General features: G+C 35.6%; 1 pseudogene; it reads left to right on the top strand.

The window, feature by feature from the left end:
- Positions 1-1,550: 1,550 nt before the first annotated feature.
- LOC149565337 (pectinesterase inhibitor 6-like) lies at positions 1,551-17,271 on the top strand (annotated as a pseudogene).
- The last annotated feature ends 569 nt before the right edge of the window (positions 17,272-17,840 follow it).

The following is a 17,840-nucleotide window of genomic DNA, read 5'->3' as shown; positions in this document are numbered from 1 at the left end:
TTATGCAACTCTTAGAGCGCTCCATTGATTTCAAGTTTTTGAAAGCTTCCTCGCAAAACTTTAGCTGAAATTCATCTCCATGATCTCCATTTATTATTAATGGACTCTGTCACCTGTAACCGTCAAATTTTTTGCATGACTTGAAGAGACTCTAAAATTTTCTTACTTGTTTGTGAACTTATGCAAATGGAAACTAGCCCAAAGGCAGATTTTGAATAGCCACTATAAATGTGCCATATCCACATTCTTCTTCATTAAAGGAGGAAGAATCCAAACTGCTTCAAAATCAACATTTATGTTCTAAAGATACGCATACATGTTTTGTAATTTTATACACTAAAAACTATTTCTTTTGTGTAAAAATATCTTTATGAGACATTGATTTCATTCTTGTTTTGTTTTCCTGTAGTCATCACATTTTCATTTCTTGCTAGGGCATCTGTAGCCTACTTGGTGACTTCTATATATGCAGGGATCAAAAGGGTTTCAGATCTCTTTGCAATCAGTCTCAGATCTCTCTTTTCCTTTTATTTCATCTGATTTTTCAATCGATTGGCAATGGAGAATAAGAGTAGCAAGGCCTTTGAGGAAGTTGTGTCACCATTTCCATACACATCTGCATCATCTTCAAAAGCAGGTAAGAAAAGAAAAAGGGAACCCTGCGATGTTTTCATTAACCATGACCACTTCTATCCTTCACATTGCCTATACTTTCCCCCAAATATGCATAATAGAAGATAATTAATATGTCATAATACTCAAGCGACCCAACAAAATTATCTTTTGTTAGAAATTGAAATTGGAGTAGGAATAAGTATTTCAATTCTATATATTTAGGTAAAATAGCAAATGCTCGTTTTTGAATCAAAATTAGAATACATATTCATATTCTCAATTTCGATCTGGCACATCCAAATGGAGGATTTAAAATTTTAGGTATTGTCAGCTGCGTATTCCAGTCTAATTCCTGCCGCCGAGTAGACCATTGGCCTGTTTTGTTGCAGACATAGAAATTGAGAATAGGATTGCGTATTGAGAATAGGGACTATTCCAATAACAGCTATTTTTTAAAAAGGACATAAGCTCATTTTATGAATAAAATGGGAATATGTATTCCTATTCCCTATTCCAATTGATGTACCAAACAAAAAATAGAAAACATATTCCTAATTTCCTATTCCTATTCCAACAACCAAACCATCGAAAAGTACTCAAACCGAATAAGGTTGTGTGTATATGGAATTCGGTGAAATTCAGTCTACTAACACAAACAGCGCAAAAACGCGTGAATATGTGTGGAGTACATGAATTAGGCAAACAGAGGGTAACGTTTTAGTTGAACAAAGGAAAGATAGACTAAAAGGGAAACAGCGGACAAGAATGGAAGGTAGCAAATCACTCGGATCAAGCAAAGCGGGAGTGAAAGAAGGACTCACACAGCTACATAAAGCAGTCAACAGACCCCATTCACCACACAAGAAAAAACGCGGAGCTGGAAAACTGATTGTTTCATACATACATTCTCCCTAATACAAGTCTTGAATCCAAGCATGGAGCTCTTCAGAGGTGGCCTGCTGTTGTTCTTAATAATGTTTGTAGGAATTGATGGGGTCTGGGGTTTCTCTTCTGATACAATTATTAAGGCCTGCAATAGTTCCTCACATAGAGACTTCTGCATTTCAACATTGTCCAAGGCACCGGGGGCTTTGGAGGCAAATTTAACCCAACTTTCTGCAATTGCAGTGGGTTTGTCTTGTAGATAAGCGAAATCAGTTTCTCGTTCAATGGAAAAGGTGTCACAACCCACTCTCTCCTTAACCGAATAAGTCGGTTCTCATTGCCACATGTTACTTTGTCAATAACTTAATAGATAAGAATTTAAAATGCCATATGGAGTTGTTAGGAAGGAGTTAGTTCTAATCATTGGAATTGAAACTGAGCACCCTAACGGTTTTAATAGTTCTTGGTGAGATATAAAACCTCTTGTTCTGATTCTGTCACCAGCTGCCCTCGGAAGCTTCTATTCAATTATAGGAATTAGTTTGGTTGGTTACTATCATATCAGTTCTTTATCTTTCCTTGAAGCTTTGTATATATATTCATGTTACTCCGATCATATCTAAGGAAGGAAGGAGGTTTCAAAAACTAATATACTACCGAGGATGTTTGAGAAAAGATAGAAAAGATGCAGGTATTTGTGAAGACTCTCACAGGAAAAACAATCACGCTTGAGGTGGACAGCAGTGATACCATCGAGCGTGTCAAGGAAAATAGTTAAAAGTGATGTTATTAATTGAGAACGTCCCAGCAGACCATCAGTGGTTGATACTGGGTGGGAAGAAAATGGAAGAAGGACAAACCCTTGCGGATTATAACATCCAGAATGAATCAACTCTCTATTTTATGTTTGGGTTAAGGAGAGGCTTTTCCGTGAAGATGATAACCCTAACTGGAAAAGAGAATTTCACGACTAAACGGCACAATTAAAATTATGGTGACACGAGCCTATCAGCACATATCAGAAAGCATTCTCTCAATTTAATGAATGGGTCGAAAATATTCTATCATACAGAGTTGTATATGGCCAGATTTCAGTGCAATTTTTGCAACTCTAAACATTGATTTTTGCAATTTTTGCAACTCTAAAAATAACTCTCAGCAATGAAAGACGAGTTCAACCATAAAAGGAGTATTGAAGTTCAGCACGCTTGGGGGCGATGTCTGAGAATTAAGAGGAAGAGGAGCAGAGAAGAGTAAGAGAGAAACCAATACAAAAGGAAAAGGTAAGGACCTAATGCATTGCTATTTCCTAAAGCTATGACTTTTCACCTTGCATTTTAAGGCTTTCGTTGCTAAGATATCCACATCTTAAGTTTCTAGATTTGATTGTATTTTGGTCTTCGCAAATCTTTATATTTACTCACATGCAATATATTCAGTTATCCAAATTTTGTATGCTTTCCTGTGTGGAATTAGTTTGAGGGTTTCATTTTTTTGGGTAATCATTAATGTCCCAGACACTGTAGCTGTCAACTGAATCAGAGATTTGGTGATTGATTTGAAAGTGATTGCGCAATTTAAAACCTACATATTTATCTTACTAGGGCAAGATCAGCTGTTGTTGGGGTTGATTAATTCGAATAGCTGTCTGCATTGAGGAATCCTTGAGTGGTAGCTATCACAAATGCTGACATTGTTTCAGTTTTAGCCCTTGTGGCATAGGGTTGCACAACCCTTAGGATGCTGGACCAGCTAAATGCACACATTATTATCTATAAATAAATGCCATCACGTTGATAGGGTAGGAAAACACATGAGACAGAAGGCATTTACCAATCCTTACATAACTGCAATATAGGCACACATTGATAGGTAAAATTGATGTCATATTTTTATCTCTATTAGAAGAACCAACAAGTTTCTCATGAGCCAACATGTGATTGAATTCTGTAATGCATTCCTTTAGAAATCTTATGATGCTTTCTTTCTTTCCTAAGTGATCAACTCCTATTATTTTAAGTTTGACTTAAGTATGGACTATCTCTGGTATTAATTATATTTACAAAGGAAGTGTCCATATTCTGAATAAATAGATGCTCAATACTCGTTTAGGAACAAACCCTTTTGCATACATTTTTCTTTTACTTTAGAATGATGATGTTCATAGTAGATGGAAGTTCTTCTGTTTAAAAACAAAACTAGAAGTATGCATTTAGAAAAGATTGATACATGACTTCTTATTCATGAAATCACATGAAGTATACAAGAGCTTATGAATGTGGGCAACTATTGAAGTATTCTCTAATATACCATTAACATAAGACATGATGTCGTTCTTCCATTTGATTGAAAACTTATGTAGACATTTCATTTCAAAGAACATAGCAATACATGGGAATGGTATGTATATAAAATTTTGGTAATTCTGAGATATAGTAGTATATTGTCATAGACACAATGTGACCATCAAGGGTATGTACTTCTTAGCAATGTTGTTTTACTTGTATGCTTATATGATGATAATGCATAGTGGAAAGTAATGGTGTCATGCTGCTTGTGTATTTATGTTTTATGAGAGGAAATTAAAGATAGGATAACATACTATGATTGCTAAGTGAGGGAGAAATGGTTTTATTAGTAGCTATATGATTGGCTTAACCTATGTGTATGTATCACGTGCGTCAAAAGAGAATTGATGGTAATACTTGGAAGTTGGATTAAAATTTCTTGCTAAAGATGCATTAAAATGTTGCAATTAATTGATCCTTGGTTAAAGAACTTTATGGTTATATCCTTGTATGTGAATGGGAGTATGGCACTCAAAGATGTATAAACCTTGTTATGTTTTACTTATTATAAATAATGGAACTGAAGTGACAGCTAAGAAAATGTTGTTTGGTTATATAGCTTGTTTGGTTATATAGCTGACCGATTAATGTTCTTGACACTATATGTGTAGCACAATTCCATTACTTCTATTGGTTTTACATGATTAGACTATCTCGTTGCCGGGCTGGGTATCTTTCATCCCCAGGAAAGATTCCGGGGAAGCTTAATAGCTTTGTGGTAGGGTGGAAAAGCACTCTTACAATATTCTCGCTTTGTGTTCTTAGATAGGTTCTGGAGCTCTTTTCAACTTGGTCGCCATGGTTATACCATCTGGTATTTGGTATTCTGGTATTAGTAAACTGGTAATGAATTTACAATTTCTTTTAAATTTGAGCATAAATGTATATGTATCAATTTAATTAAAGTTAATGATGGTTAATCGACTAATGTTGACTAGTCTATATTCAAAAGACTTTGACTCTCAATGATTTTTTCACATATTACGGAGATTGCTGATGTGGAATTTGTTTTGCAGGGGTAGTCATTACATATGGTATCAGAGCTCTTGGTTCCACACTTGGGCCTTGAGTTCACTATGCTAGACATACATCTGTAAGTCAACTTGTTTACCTTATGTTGTATGAGTTGATGAGATGGGTTGCATGTTGTGTCTCTCAGTTATGATTATTATGATGTAAAAGGATATGAAGTTCTTATGCATGTCATGATTTTGAGTTAAAAATTGCATTCCTTAAAAGATTGTCAATGGAAAGTTTATGGAATGATTGGTAAATTGCATACCTCATATCTTTATGATTATATTTACATTAAACCATGTGATGGTATACTATGCAAATTGGAGTATTAAAATCGAACTATTGAGATAGTCAAAGGATAATTGACTTTTGCACTAGGCTATGAGAGCCTACCAAACGAAGATTCAACTTGTGATAGCAATGCAAAATATCTTTTTATTATGTAAATGACATGTGATGCACACACAGTGCAAGAATTTATTTCTATTTTATGCCAGATTCATGAGGCTCATTGATTAATCTAATATAATAAGTAGGAAGAACATGGATTTCAATTGCAAGAGTATTGCATGTAATGCATGAGAAGTTTGGTTATGTTCTTATCAACTCGCAAGATGTTGTTAAACATCTACTCCCTCTTAGTGACTAGTGAGAGTCATTGTGCTTTAAGTGAATTGAGTTTTCATTTTATTATGTTCGATTTCATGAACTTGGATGTAATGAAGGACTAGCTTGAAATTTTATGTTCTTTGTGACCACCAAGCCACCAAATTATTATGTGAGCTATTTACTTAACTCTTGACCACTTTTATTTTGATTGTATCTCCTTTTTGGACTTTTACTTAAGAATTATGAATCTTGTTTTTAAGATTTCTTTGATTTTGAGGTGGCTAGGGTGTGTGTGCGTATTTTGATGATGCTAGTCCTATGATTTGGACGTGATGTCATCTATGGTGCTCATTGTGGCACATTGATAGGATATATAAGGGAGTAGATTGTGAAGAACATGCCAGTCTTCCTTTTGCATTTATCTTATGCTATTTTTATTATTTTGGAAAGCTTACCTTCCACTGTGGGTGTCGAATGTGGACAAACAAGGAAGGTTAGATGTTGTGTACTTTCCTTCATGGAAGGGTGTAATGTAGCAATTATGGGACAGATAGGTGGATATCTTCATGTTTAGTTTCCCTATCTACCAGTTCTGTAGAATGGATACATGTCTGTTCTTGTTTCTTCTACAGGTAATTCTTGATTTTGAAAGTGCTTGGCCAAGCTATTTTAATTTTTCCAAATATTGTATATGTGACACATGGTTATAACTATTTGGAATTCTTTTTGTTTTACTTCATATGTGTAGATATGTAGTTATTTATTTCCCAGCTACATTTCGTGTTTAGACTACTAGGCACATGGTTGCAATGTAGAAATGTTACACGGTCGCACCATATCCATCCGATCCATCTTGTTCCGGGAAGCTAGGCTTCTCGTGTTAGGGTCAGGGTATTCTTCGAGTTAGGAAGAATCCCAAGGAAAGTATCCACTCTGTGGTTGGCAAGGTTAAAGTGTTGAGATAATGGGTGTTGCACACATTGCATAATATTGTTATTTTATTATTTTATTTTATTATGTAATGTTGTGCCTAGATGGACGTGCAACATGTAAAGATTCCCATAGAATATTCTTGATGAGTTGTATTGTAACATTGTGATAATATTTCATGTAATTATTTAATATTGGGGAAAAGAATTAAATGCCCAATATTAAATGTGGGTTCAGTGGGTTAGGTAGTACATGGTTTTAGCACATGGTTTATGTAATACCACTTAGTGGTTTTGTGGGACTTGCTACTATATAAGCAGCCACAAGGGTAGTTGTTGTAGAGAGAGAAAAAAGAGAGTGACAAGGAGAAGACAAAAGGCAAGAGTCGAGCGGGACAAGGCTTGACAGGTTAGCCAAGGGAGCATTTGTGAAGGTTGAAAGCATGGCATGGGATGTGTGGATTCATGCTTGTTCACATAGTTTGCTCGGTTGTGGCTATGGCCATGAAGGCTTCCATGGTTGTATGGAAATGGTGTTTTTGCTGAAAAATACATGATGATGGATGCTTTTGGAGGCTGGGTTTTTCCCTCAATGAGGGTTTCCCAGGGTATATCTTGTGTCACAATTTTGTGGGTATGTTTTCTATTCTCTTGCATGTGAATTTTAATTCCATGTTTATTTTAGATCTATTATGGGTTATGTGGAAACGGTTATATTCTTTATTGCCAAGTTTCCTTACAAGTGGTATCAGAGCCTGGTTTTGGCCTGGTCATGGGTTCAAATCTCCCCGGTGCCTTCCCGACCTGCGTAAGCACCTGGTATGCGCGTTGAGGGGGAGATTGTTGGGTGATGCGACGCGCTCCCCTGCCCACAGGTGGTTAATTATGTGGTGTTCCATGTTCACTAACAGTCATGGCTTTTGGTGCAACGGCAAATGGGCCCTACAATTGGTATCAGAGCTATGGTTTTATTATTGTAACCCTAGATTAAATCCATAGGAATGCATGAGAGGATAAAAGAAAAGGGCAAGATATATGAATAATTATTGCAGATCTGAGGACTTTGGATTTGCTGTTATGATGGGATGTTAAAAGATTTGGGCATGGGAAATTGTTGGATAAAAAGGTTTTTCGGATGTCTTCATTTAAATGAGAGTTTTGGGGGGTAGCTTGCAGAAATGACCTCCTAGGTAAAAACAAACCTCACCATTGGATCCGGGTCGACATTTCCATAAATTTTGATATATAATATGCCCCAGTTTGGCCATGTTCAGAGAAAATGAAAGAGTTTTTTGGTTTCAGCCCATGATGGCCGTCAAATTTAATCCCGTCGGAATTTTCGTCACTGAAAAAAAATTAAAAATGAAAAATCGTACTGAAAATGGTAAAAAGACAGTTTTAGTAAAATGGCCATAACTTTCTCTCAGAATATCGGATTTTAGACTTCTTACAGGCGTTGGAAAGCTAATTCATAGCACTACAAGATGGTATAGGTTTGGTTCTATGATTTTGATAGTTTGTCAAGTTTTAAGAGCCCTAAAGTCAGATGTTATTTATTTTGAGCACGGATTAGGGCATAACTTGGGCATATGGAGTCGGATTTTGGACTTTGAGTAGTCAACGGAAAGCTCTTGGAGAGCTCTACACATTGGTTCAGATTTGGTGCAGGTTTGGCATAATTTATTTGTTGATATATTTATCTAAACTGTTTATGGTATATTTTGACTATGGTAACATTGTGAGTTTATGGCATTGGAGATTTAAGATTTGATGTCATTGTATACTCAATTCATATTTTAGATTGGTCTCATGATGATATGGTTATCAGTGTTTGGTTTGGATATGCATGATGGCTTGTTGGATCTACAAGTTGTGCAGTGTTGTAAGCGGTCTATACTTATAAGTTGCATTTATAGCTTGGTTATGGGTTGTCTTTGCCCATTGATCTTTCATTATTGATGCATATTCAGATTGGTGGCTTGGATTTGGGTTGTCTATGCCCTAAGTCACATGATTTGCTGATTTTATCTTCATGTAGAAGGGATGAGATGTTGTTACCAGGTACAGTCATGGTGGAGGATTATGGTTGACTATGCTGACAGGTTGGACACTTTGAGAACCAGATGCTCAGTTCATGGATGTGATCATGGTGTCATGGATTTTGGCATGACATGATTGGTTATACATGTACATCCTTGATGTTCATTAGCTTGGATTTATGATTCAGTTATGGTGGTATATCTTCTTGGTTGAGGATCATGGTTATTTAGTTTCTTTTGAGGAGCTCATGATGTGCACTTTGAGTTCTTTAATGGTTTGATGCCTTGGTTGGTTCTCATGGTTAGAGGATGGATTTTATGATTCCATAGGTGACTTGGTACCACGGTTGAGTGGGAGTTGTTGGCATTGATATATTTATTGAGTGTTTGCAGATGTTGGAGGTTTGTCTTAGATCCTGTTGCTGCAGAAGCGTCTTTGACATTTGCATGGTACACTTGTTATCTTCATGGTGTGTGAAGATGGTTAGATCTTGAGGACTCATGGATTTCTTGGTTATCTTCATGGTATGTGGAGATGGTTCTTCCTGGTATGTGAATATGGTTTTCTTCATGGTGTGTGGAGATGGTTGCATCTTTAGGACTCACAGGGTTCTTGGAAAAGGTGTGGTTTATGCTTTTATTTGGCATGTTATCCTTGGTGTGAGGATGGTCTCATTATTATGTCATGGTATACTCTTGATACGCGTTTAGAGTTGTGACATGATATGGTATGTTCATGTGGAGCATGTTATCTCTTTAGTTGAGATGGTAAGATCATGTTGTCATGTTTATGTTCCTGAGGCCATGGTTGGAACTTTGACATTGATCTTAGTTTAGTTTCTTAGTATTGAGTACACTGATCATAAGCTGGATACTTCATGATATTGCTATGTTGCATTTGGAGTTGGCATGGATTGATTGGTTACAGGTGCTCATGGATATTTAGAGACGGTGGTGACGCTGTTTTCTCTTTGATTAGAGAAGTATTTGTTGGGACGGTTGATGGTTTCAACAGGAAGTCCGAGGGGCAGTCACCTGATATGGACTTGAGAGGAGATTGTTCTTAGATGAGTCTTGGTTGGAGACTTGGGTATCTTGATGAGCATTCTCATTCCCCACTCTTGGTCTACTCGGCGGTTTGCTACTTGAGAGGTATAGCCCGTTGTTTCTCTCAGTTGCATTATATTTATGCTTGTCTTTCATGGATATGGATCTTGAGCTATGGTACATGAGTTAGTTCTGGAGGGTTCATTTGAGAGATGGTTTAGCATTGGTTATCTCCATGTGCATATGTTGTTATGCTGGTTGAGTTTGGGAGATGGTTTTATATTGGGCATTATTCCTTGGATTAGGAATGGTTATTCCTTGGTTTAGGAATGGTTTTATTGAGTTTGATCTTCTTTTGAGAGGCTTACATACATGATGAGTTATATGGTATGGTTTGGGTGTTGTTGAGGCTTCTTGTTGGGGTTTTATGGAGGAGATCATACTTGCACAGTTTACATCTAGAGGTGTGTGTAGAAGGACATGATACAGGTTATGATTTGCATGGTTTCTTTGGTCTTAGTTATCTTCCTGGATGTTCAATTTTGCCTACATTGGATTTGAGATTGGTTAGAGATTGTGATCACTGGTTTGTGCTCATGTATGTCATGTGAGAGATGACATGGTTATTTCTTTCTCTTTCCTCTATTGGTTATGGAGAACTTGGGAGAGCATTGGAGACTTGTTATGAGAGTTGTTCTTGCAGGATATCAGTTTATGTATTGTGGATGTCCTTGATGCTACATGGATTCACTTCTTTAAGATGTGTTGAGTGGATTGGTTATAGATTTGACATTATCTTTTGCAGTGGGAGCTTCTTGGTATATATGTGGCAGGTACTGCTCTTGAGGCTTGTGATTGCAGGTTGCAGATTGGATATGTCGGTGATATAAGATTCACTTGTTATACCTTTGAGGTATGGATAGTTGGATGGGTTTGGCACTTTGCTGTGGGTGCTATTTCAGCTATGGATATTTTGACAACTACGGATACATGTGATTACCTTTGGATCAAGTTTTTTGTGCTTGGAATTTCAATTGGTACATGATTTTATGATCTTCTAATGCGATAGGTTGGGTGGTTTTCTCTTTGGATGGCTTCTATGTATGTCCAGTGGGAGTGGCATAATAGGAGGTGAGATCATTCATGTTTGAGATGCTGGATACTTTGATTTTGTTGCGGGTACCAGGATGGAGCACTTGGTGTATTTTGATCCATGATGGTGGATGTGCTGGGAGGGATTGTTCCCTTGTTCATTTATGTGGCTATGGATTGACCCTATGCAATGTATACAACAAGTGGGAGATTGTTGAGATAATGGGTGTTGCACACATTGCATAATATTGTTATTTTATTATTTTATTTTATTATGTAATGTTGTGCCTAGATGGACGTGCAACATGTAAAGATTCCCATAGAATATTCTTGATGAGTTGTATTGTAACATTGTGATAATATTTCATGTAATTATTTAATATTGGGGAAAAGAATTAAATGCCCAATATTAAATGTGGGTTCAGTGGGTTAGGTAGTACATGGTTTTAGCACATGGTTTATGTAATACCACTTAGTGGTTTTGTGGGACTTGCTACTATATAAGTAGCCACAAGGGTAGTTGTTGTAGAGAGAGAAAAAAGAGAGTGACAAGGAGAAGACAAAAGGCAAGAGTCGAGCGGGACAAGGCTTGACAGGTTAGTCAAGGGAGCATTTGTGAAGGTTGAAAGCATGGCATGGGATGTGTGGATTCATGCTTGTTCACATAGTTTGCTCAGTTGTGGCTATGGCCATGAAGGCTTCCATGGTTGTATGGCAATGGTGTTTTTGCTGAAAAATACATGATGATGGATGCTTTTGGAGGCTGGGTTTTTCCCTTAATGAGGGTTTCCCAGGGTATATCTTGTGTCACAATTTTGTGGGTATGTTTTTTATTCTCTTGCATGTGAATTTTAATTCCGTGTTTATTTTAGATCTATTATGGGTTATGTGGAAACGGTTATATTCTTTATTGCCAAGTTTCCTTACATAAAGTGCCTAGGCCATACTTCCATCTCAGGAAGCAAGTGGGAGACGTTCTATAGCTTCGGAGACTGAAGACCACAATGGAAATGTCATCTCAATTTGACTGTCTTGCTCGTCATTTGAGATGTACTTAATTACATCATTATGTGATGATTTAAATGGTGTAAAGGTCATACATCACAACATGTGCTTATATGTTGGTTAAGTACACTATGGTGACAAAATGGGCGTGAGGGCCTAAGGTTGCTAAATTGATAAAATTGGATTTCACTGATCCTTGCAGGAGGTTGGTGAGCATACCTAGATGATATACTTAATGGTGTTGATCATATGACAGATGATACTACACTTGTCGGATGTGCTTATTGTTCCATGACTGACATGTAGGTTGACATTCTCTATGATGTCCATTAAGGTATGATGCTTTACATTATACTTTGTATATTTATTAAATCATGCATTGACAGATGGATTCCTTGGATAATATCACGTGTTACATTAGTAAATGGATAATTATTGTTAATCCTTGATTATGGCAGTAAAATAGATGTTAACTAATCAAGTTATAGTTTTCTTATTTATGTGATTCTTGCAAATGATAATGTGGCATTTACTTAGTAGGACATAATTTTACATGCTATAGAATAAAGTGGGAGGTCAACTTCTTCTAACATTTTCATTTATGGCATAGTCATGTGATGATATGTTGTGTTCAACAATTTGGTCGATAATTGGTTATGAAATGTAATTTTATTTACACCTATCATTTTGACATGTATGTTCGAAAATAGAATGAAATTGCAAACAAAATTGGAAGATATTGTATCTCTTGTTGACTCAACTAATTATAGACGACTTTTGACTAACTTGATTTGACTTTTTGGCCTATGTGGCAAGTGTATGAAAATATGGTATTTATAGAAAGTTGTTGACTCCTTTTTATTTAGTCAATTTGGTCAATGAATAATGATCACCAATTTGGTCATATTGCATTTTGGACTCTTTGTTGATATATTATTCGACATAAACTTAGTAATATAGACTTAGCTATTACACATTCAACTTAAACCCTTTAGTCAACATGTGTGTTGGAATTCAGTTTTACTATTTTATAGATATCAACTTTGGGTCAATATTGCTTGACACATTTGATTGTCTGGATTTTCTATCATTGATCTTCCTATTATAGGTTTTGATATATATAATTTGAGCCAACTAAGGTATTATGATGTAAGTACTTTTAGATGTAAAATTTTGCTAAGGCTTTGTAAGCATTATGATGATCAATGTTGAGGAAGTACATTGATGATTTATGTACGAATGTCTTGTATTCCTGATGATTTAAATGATGTTGAATTTGATGTAACGTGGTTACATTACTTGATTCTTTGATGATGTATTAGATGTATCGTGATTACATTACTTGATTATGTTTCATTGACCTATTGATGTGGATGAATACTCATTTAGTGAACACCACATGTTAGATGGTAGGTATAGTACATAAGGTACACATCTTACTCATGATCAAAATGTGATTAAAAGATGAGTTAAGAAATCTTAAAGTTGAAAAAAAAATTTGACTACTAATATTTAAGTTGATCTCCTTGTGATACTAATTAGTATGGCAGGATGTGGATAAGAAGTATCTACTAGCAAGGAAAAATCCACAACTGATGCTAGGGTATGGTAAGTGCATAGGTATGTGTGATATCATGTGATTTTAAGTCAATATGTTACAAATTTTGAGACTTCTTGAGATAAGGAAGTATATGATTTTATATTTCATTGGAAAGTCAATTTGCTTCATAATATATGATGGACTGACATTGGGTGTTGTTCCTGTAATGAAACAAAGGGAACAACAGATCATTAGAAAAGGGGAATATTGTCAGAGAGAGGTAGTCTAACCGTGTAAAACTATAGAATGGTAATGGAATTCACACACTCACATAGAAAAATGTTCTTGAAATGATTACTTATACATGTGCTTATATAAAATGTGTGTTATTTTCTCTTTACTTAATACTTCAATATGTGTTAATATTGTCTTTAAAAAATATATATATATATATATATATATATATATATATATATATATAGTTTTCCACGAGAGTGTATGTGTTCATTTTATAAGAAGGAATTGAAAGAAAATCTCATTTAAGGAAGTGGAATTTTAATTTTATTTGCGTAGATGAAAGTCATCAATATGAATGCATTTATTACTATGAATAATAAAAGTTAGATTATTAATCATTAAAATATAGAATTCTTGAAATTATTTGGATATGACTGTGATTTCTTGCATATTTGCATCGAGACAATGCATTTTCTAACAGGGGGAGGATGTCACAACCCACTCTCTCCTTACTCGAATAAGTCGGTTCTCATTGCCACATGTTACTTTGTCAATAACTTAATAAATAAGAATTTAAAATGCCATATGGAGTTGTTAGGAAGGAGTTAGTTCTAATCATTGGAATTGAAACTGAGCACCCTAACGATTTTAATAGTTCTTGGTGAGATATAAAACCTCTTGTTCTGATTCTGTCACCAGCTACCCTCAGAAGCTTCTATTCAGTTATAGGAATTAGTTTGGTTGGTTACTATCATATCAGTTCTTTATCTTTCCTTGAAGCTTTGTATATATATTCATGTTACTCCCATCATATCTAAGGAACGAAGGAGGTTTCAAAAACTAATATACTACCGAGGATGTTTGAGGGAAGATAGAAAAGATGCAGGTATTTTTGAAGACTCTCACAGGAAAAACAATCACGCTTGAGGTAGACAGCAGTGATACCATCGAGCGTGTCAAGGAAAAAAGTTAGAAGTGATGTTATTAATTGAGGACATCCCAACAGACCATCAGTGGTTGATATTAGGTGGGAAGAAAATGGAAGAAGGACAAACCCTTGCGGATTATAACATCCAAAATGAATCAACTCTCTATTTTATGTTTGGGTTAAGGAGAGGCTTTTCCGTGAAGATGATAACCCTAACTGGAAAAGAGAATTTCATGACTAAATGGCACAATTAAAATTATGGTGACATGAGCCTATTAGCACATATCAGAAAGCATTCTCCCAATTTAATGAATGGGTCAAAAATATTCTATCATATAGAGTTGTATATGGCTAGATTTCACTGCAATTTTTGCAACTCTAAACATTGATTGTCATCTACGGCCCCAAAAATGGAGACTGAGCTTAATAAAAATAACTCTCAGCAATGAAAGATGAGTTCAACCATAAAAGGAGTATTGAAGTTCAGCACGCTTGGGGGTGATGTCTAAGAATTAAGAGGAAGAGGAGCAGAGAAGAGTAAGAGAGAAACCAATACAAAAGGAAAAGGTAAGGACCTAATACATCACTATTTCCTAAAGCTACGACTTTTCGCCTTGCATTTTAAGGCTTTCGTTGCTAAGATATCCACATCTTAAGTTTCTAGATCTGATTGTATTTTGGTCTTCGCAAATCTTTATATTTACTCACATGCAATATATTCAGTTATCCAAATTTTGTATGCTTTCCTATGTGGAATTAGTTTGAGGGTTTCATTTTGTTTGGGTAATCATTAATGTCCCAGACACTGTAGCTGTCAACTGAATCAAAGATTTGGTGATTGATTTGAAAGTGATTGCACAATTTAAAACCTACATATTTATCTTACTAGGGCAAGATCAGTTGTTGTTGGGGTTGATTAATTCGAATTGTTGTTTGCATTGAGGAATCCTTGAGTGATAGCTATCACAAATGCTGACGTTGTTTCAGTTTTAGCCCTTGTGGCATAGGGTTGCACAACCCTTAGGATGTTGGACCAGCTAAATGCACACATTATTATCTATAAATAAATACCATCATGTTGATAGGTCAGGAAAACACATGAGACAGAAGGCATTTACCAATCCTTACATAACTGCAATATAGGCACACATTGATAGGTAAAATTGATGTCAGATTTTTATCTCTATTAGAAGAACCAACAAGTTTCTCATGAGCCAACATGTGATTGAATTCTGTAATGCATTCCTTTAGAAATCTTATGATGCTTTCTTTCTTTCCTAAGTGATCAATTCCTGTTATTTTAAGTTTGACTTAAGTATGGACTATCTCTGGTATTAATTATATTTACAAAAAAAGTGTCCATATTCTGAATAAATAGATGCTCAATACTCATTTAGGAACAAACCCTTCTGCATACATTTTTCTTTTACTTTAGAATGATGATGTTCATAGTGGATGGAAGTTCTTCTGTTTAAAAACAAAACTAGAAGTATGCATTCAGAAAAGATTGATACATGACTTCTTATTCATGAAATCACATGAAGTATACAAGAGCTTATGAATGTGGGCAATTGGTGAAGTATTCTCTGATATACCATTAACATAAGACATGATGTTTTTCTTCCATTTGATTGAAAACTTATGTTGACATTTCATTTCAAAGAACATAGCAATACATGGGAATGGTATGTGTATAAAATTTTGGTAATTCTGAGATATAGTAGTATATTGTCATAGACTCAATGTGACCATCAAGGGTATGTACTTCTTAGCAATGTTGTTTTACTTGTATGCTTATATGATGATAGTGCATAGTGGAAAGTAATGGTGTCATGTTGCTTGTGTATTTATGTTTTATGAGAGGAAATTAAAGATAGGATAACATACCATGATTGCTAAGTGAGGGAGAAATGGTTTTATTAGTAGCTATATGATTGGCTTAACCTATGTGTATGTATCACATGCGTCAAAAGAGAATTGATGGTAATACTTGGAAGTTGGATTAAAATTTCTTGCTAAAGATGCATTAAAATGCTGCAATTAATTGATCCTTGGTTAAAGAACTTTATAGTTATATCCTTGTATGTGAATGGGAGTATGGCACTCAAAGATGAATAAACCTTGTTATGTTCTACTTATTATAAATAATGGAACTAAAGTGACAGCTAAGAAAATGTTGTTTGGTTATATAGCTTGTTTGGTTATCTAGCTGACCGATTAATGTTCTTGACACTATATGTGTAGCACAATTCCATTACTTCTGTTGGTTTTACTTGATTAGACTATCTCGTTGCCGGCCTGGGTATCTTTCATGTCAAGAAAGATTCTAGGGAAGCTTAACAGCTTTGTGGTAGGGTGAAAAAGCACTCTTACAATATTCTCGCTTTGTGTTCTTAGACAGGTTCTGGAGCTCTTTTCAACTTGGTCACCATGGTTATACCATCTGGTATCTGGTTTTCTGGTATTAGTAAACTGGTAATGAATTTATAGTTTCTTTTAAATTTGAGCATAAATGTATATGTATCAATTTAATTAAAGTTAATGATAGTTAATCGACTAATGTTGACTGATCGATATTCAAAAGACTTTGACTCTCGCTGATTTTTCCACATATTACGGAGATTGCTGATGTGGCATTTGTTTTGCAGGGGTAGTCATTACAAAAGGTCAGAAAAGGAAATCCCAGTGTTTTGGCCCTTGAAGACTGCAAAGAGCTGTTGCAAGATACAACGGAACGCCTTCACAATTCAGAGGCAGAATTAAGGAGATTATCTGAGGCCAATTTTGAAGAATATATGATGCTCAGACATGGCTGAGCGCTGCAGAGACTAATCAAGATACTTGTCTGACCGGGTTGCAAGTAAGCGGTGGTTCAGAAACACTGGTTTCCACTGTTAACGTTAAGACCCAAAATCTTTCAATGCTGATAAATGATGCTCTAGCTGTTGTTTACACGATCGTAGAGCAGGGACATATTTGAGCGTTTGAGTACTACATATGTTTTACTCTATGCTGTCTTTCTGAAATAAATAAATCCTCTTAATTTAGAGAGAGCGATATGTGGTTGTATTCTTTTTTAATTTTTCTCTGAGATGTTATGTATGGGAAACCATTCAGTATTTTAAATTTAACTCTCCTTCGCTTCTCATGGACTCTTTTCCAGTTCTGGGTTGATCAGATGGAATGGATGCCTGCCTCGATGTTTTTGGGAGTGGATTAATTTTATAAATGAGTACTGTGGAGTTCTTCACTTTCTCACCACCTTTAGATGCCAAATACTGTGTTAATCTTTTCTCTTTTTTCACTTATCTGTTTTTATGGAGGGTTCAGACCTGTGAGGCAATCCAGCAAAGCCTGTGAGCTACCAACAGGCCACCACATAGACTTTTTAGGAATCCATATGAGCTCACTCGTGCCTAAAACTTCTTTGGCTTAGAAGCAAGGACCGAGGGGCATCCACGCCATCAAAATCACCCATTCAACTTCACCAATAGACCTAGGACCTATTGACGACTCATCTTTTTTCAATGTATTTATTACTAAATTTTA

The sequence above is a fragment of the Cupressus sempervirens genome, chromosome 3 (assembly GCF_028749045.1).
Source record: "Cupressus sempervirens isolate cs-2001-9-10 chromosome 3, ASM2874904v1, whole genome shotgun sequence".
NCBI lineage: Eukaryota > Viridiplantae > Streptophyta > Pinopsida > Cupressales > Cupressaceae > Cupressus > Cupressus sempervirens.
Note: the sequence above shows the minus strand (reverse complement) of the source record. Positions and strands in the feature narration are given on the sequence as shown.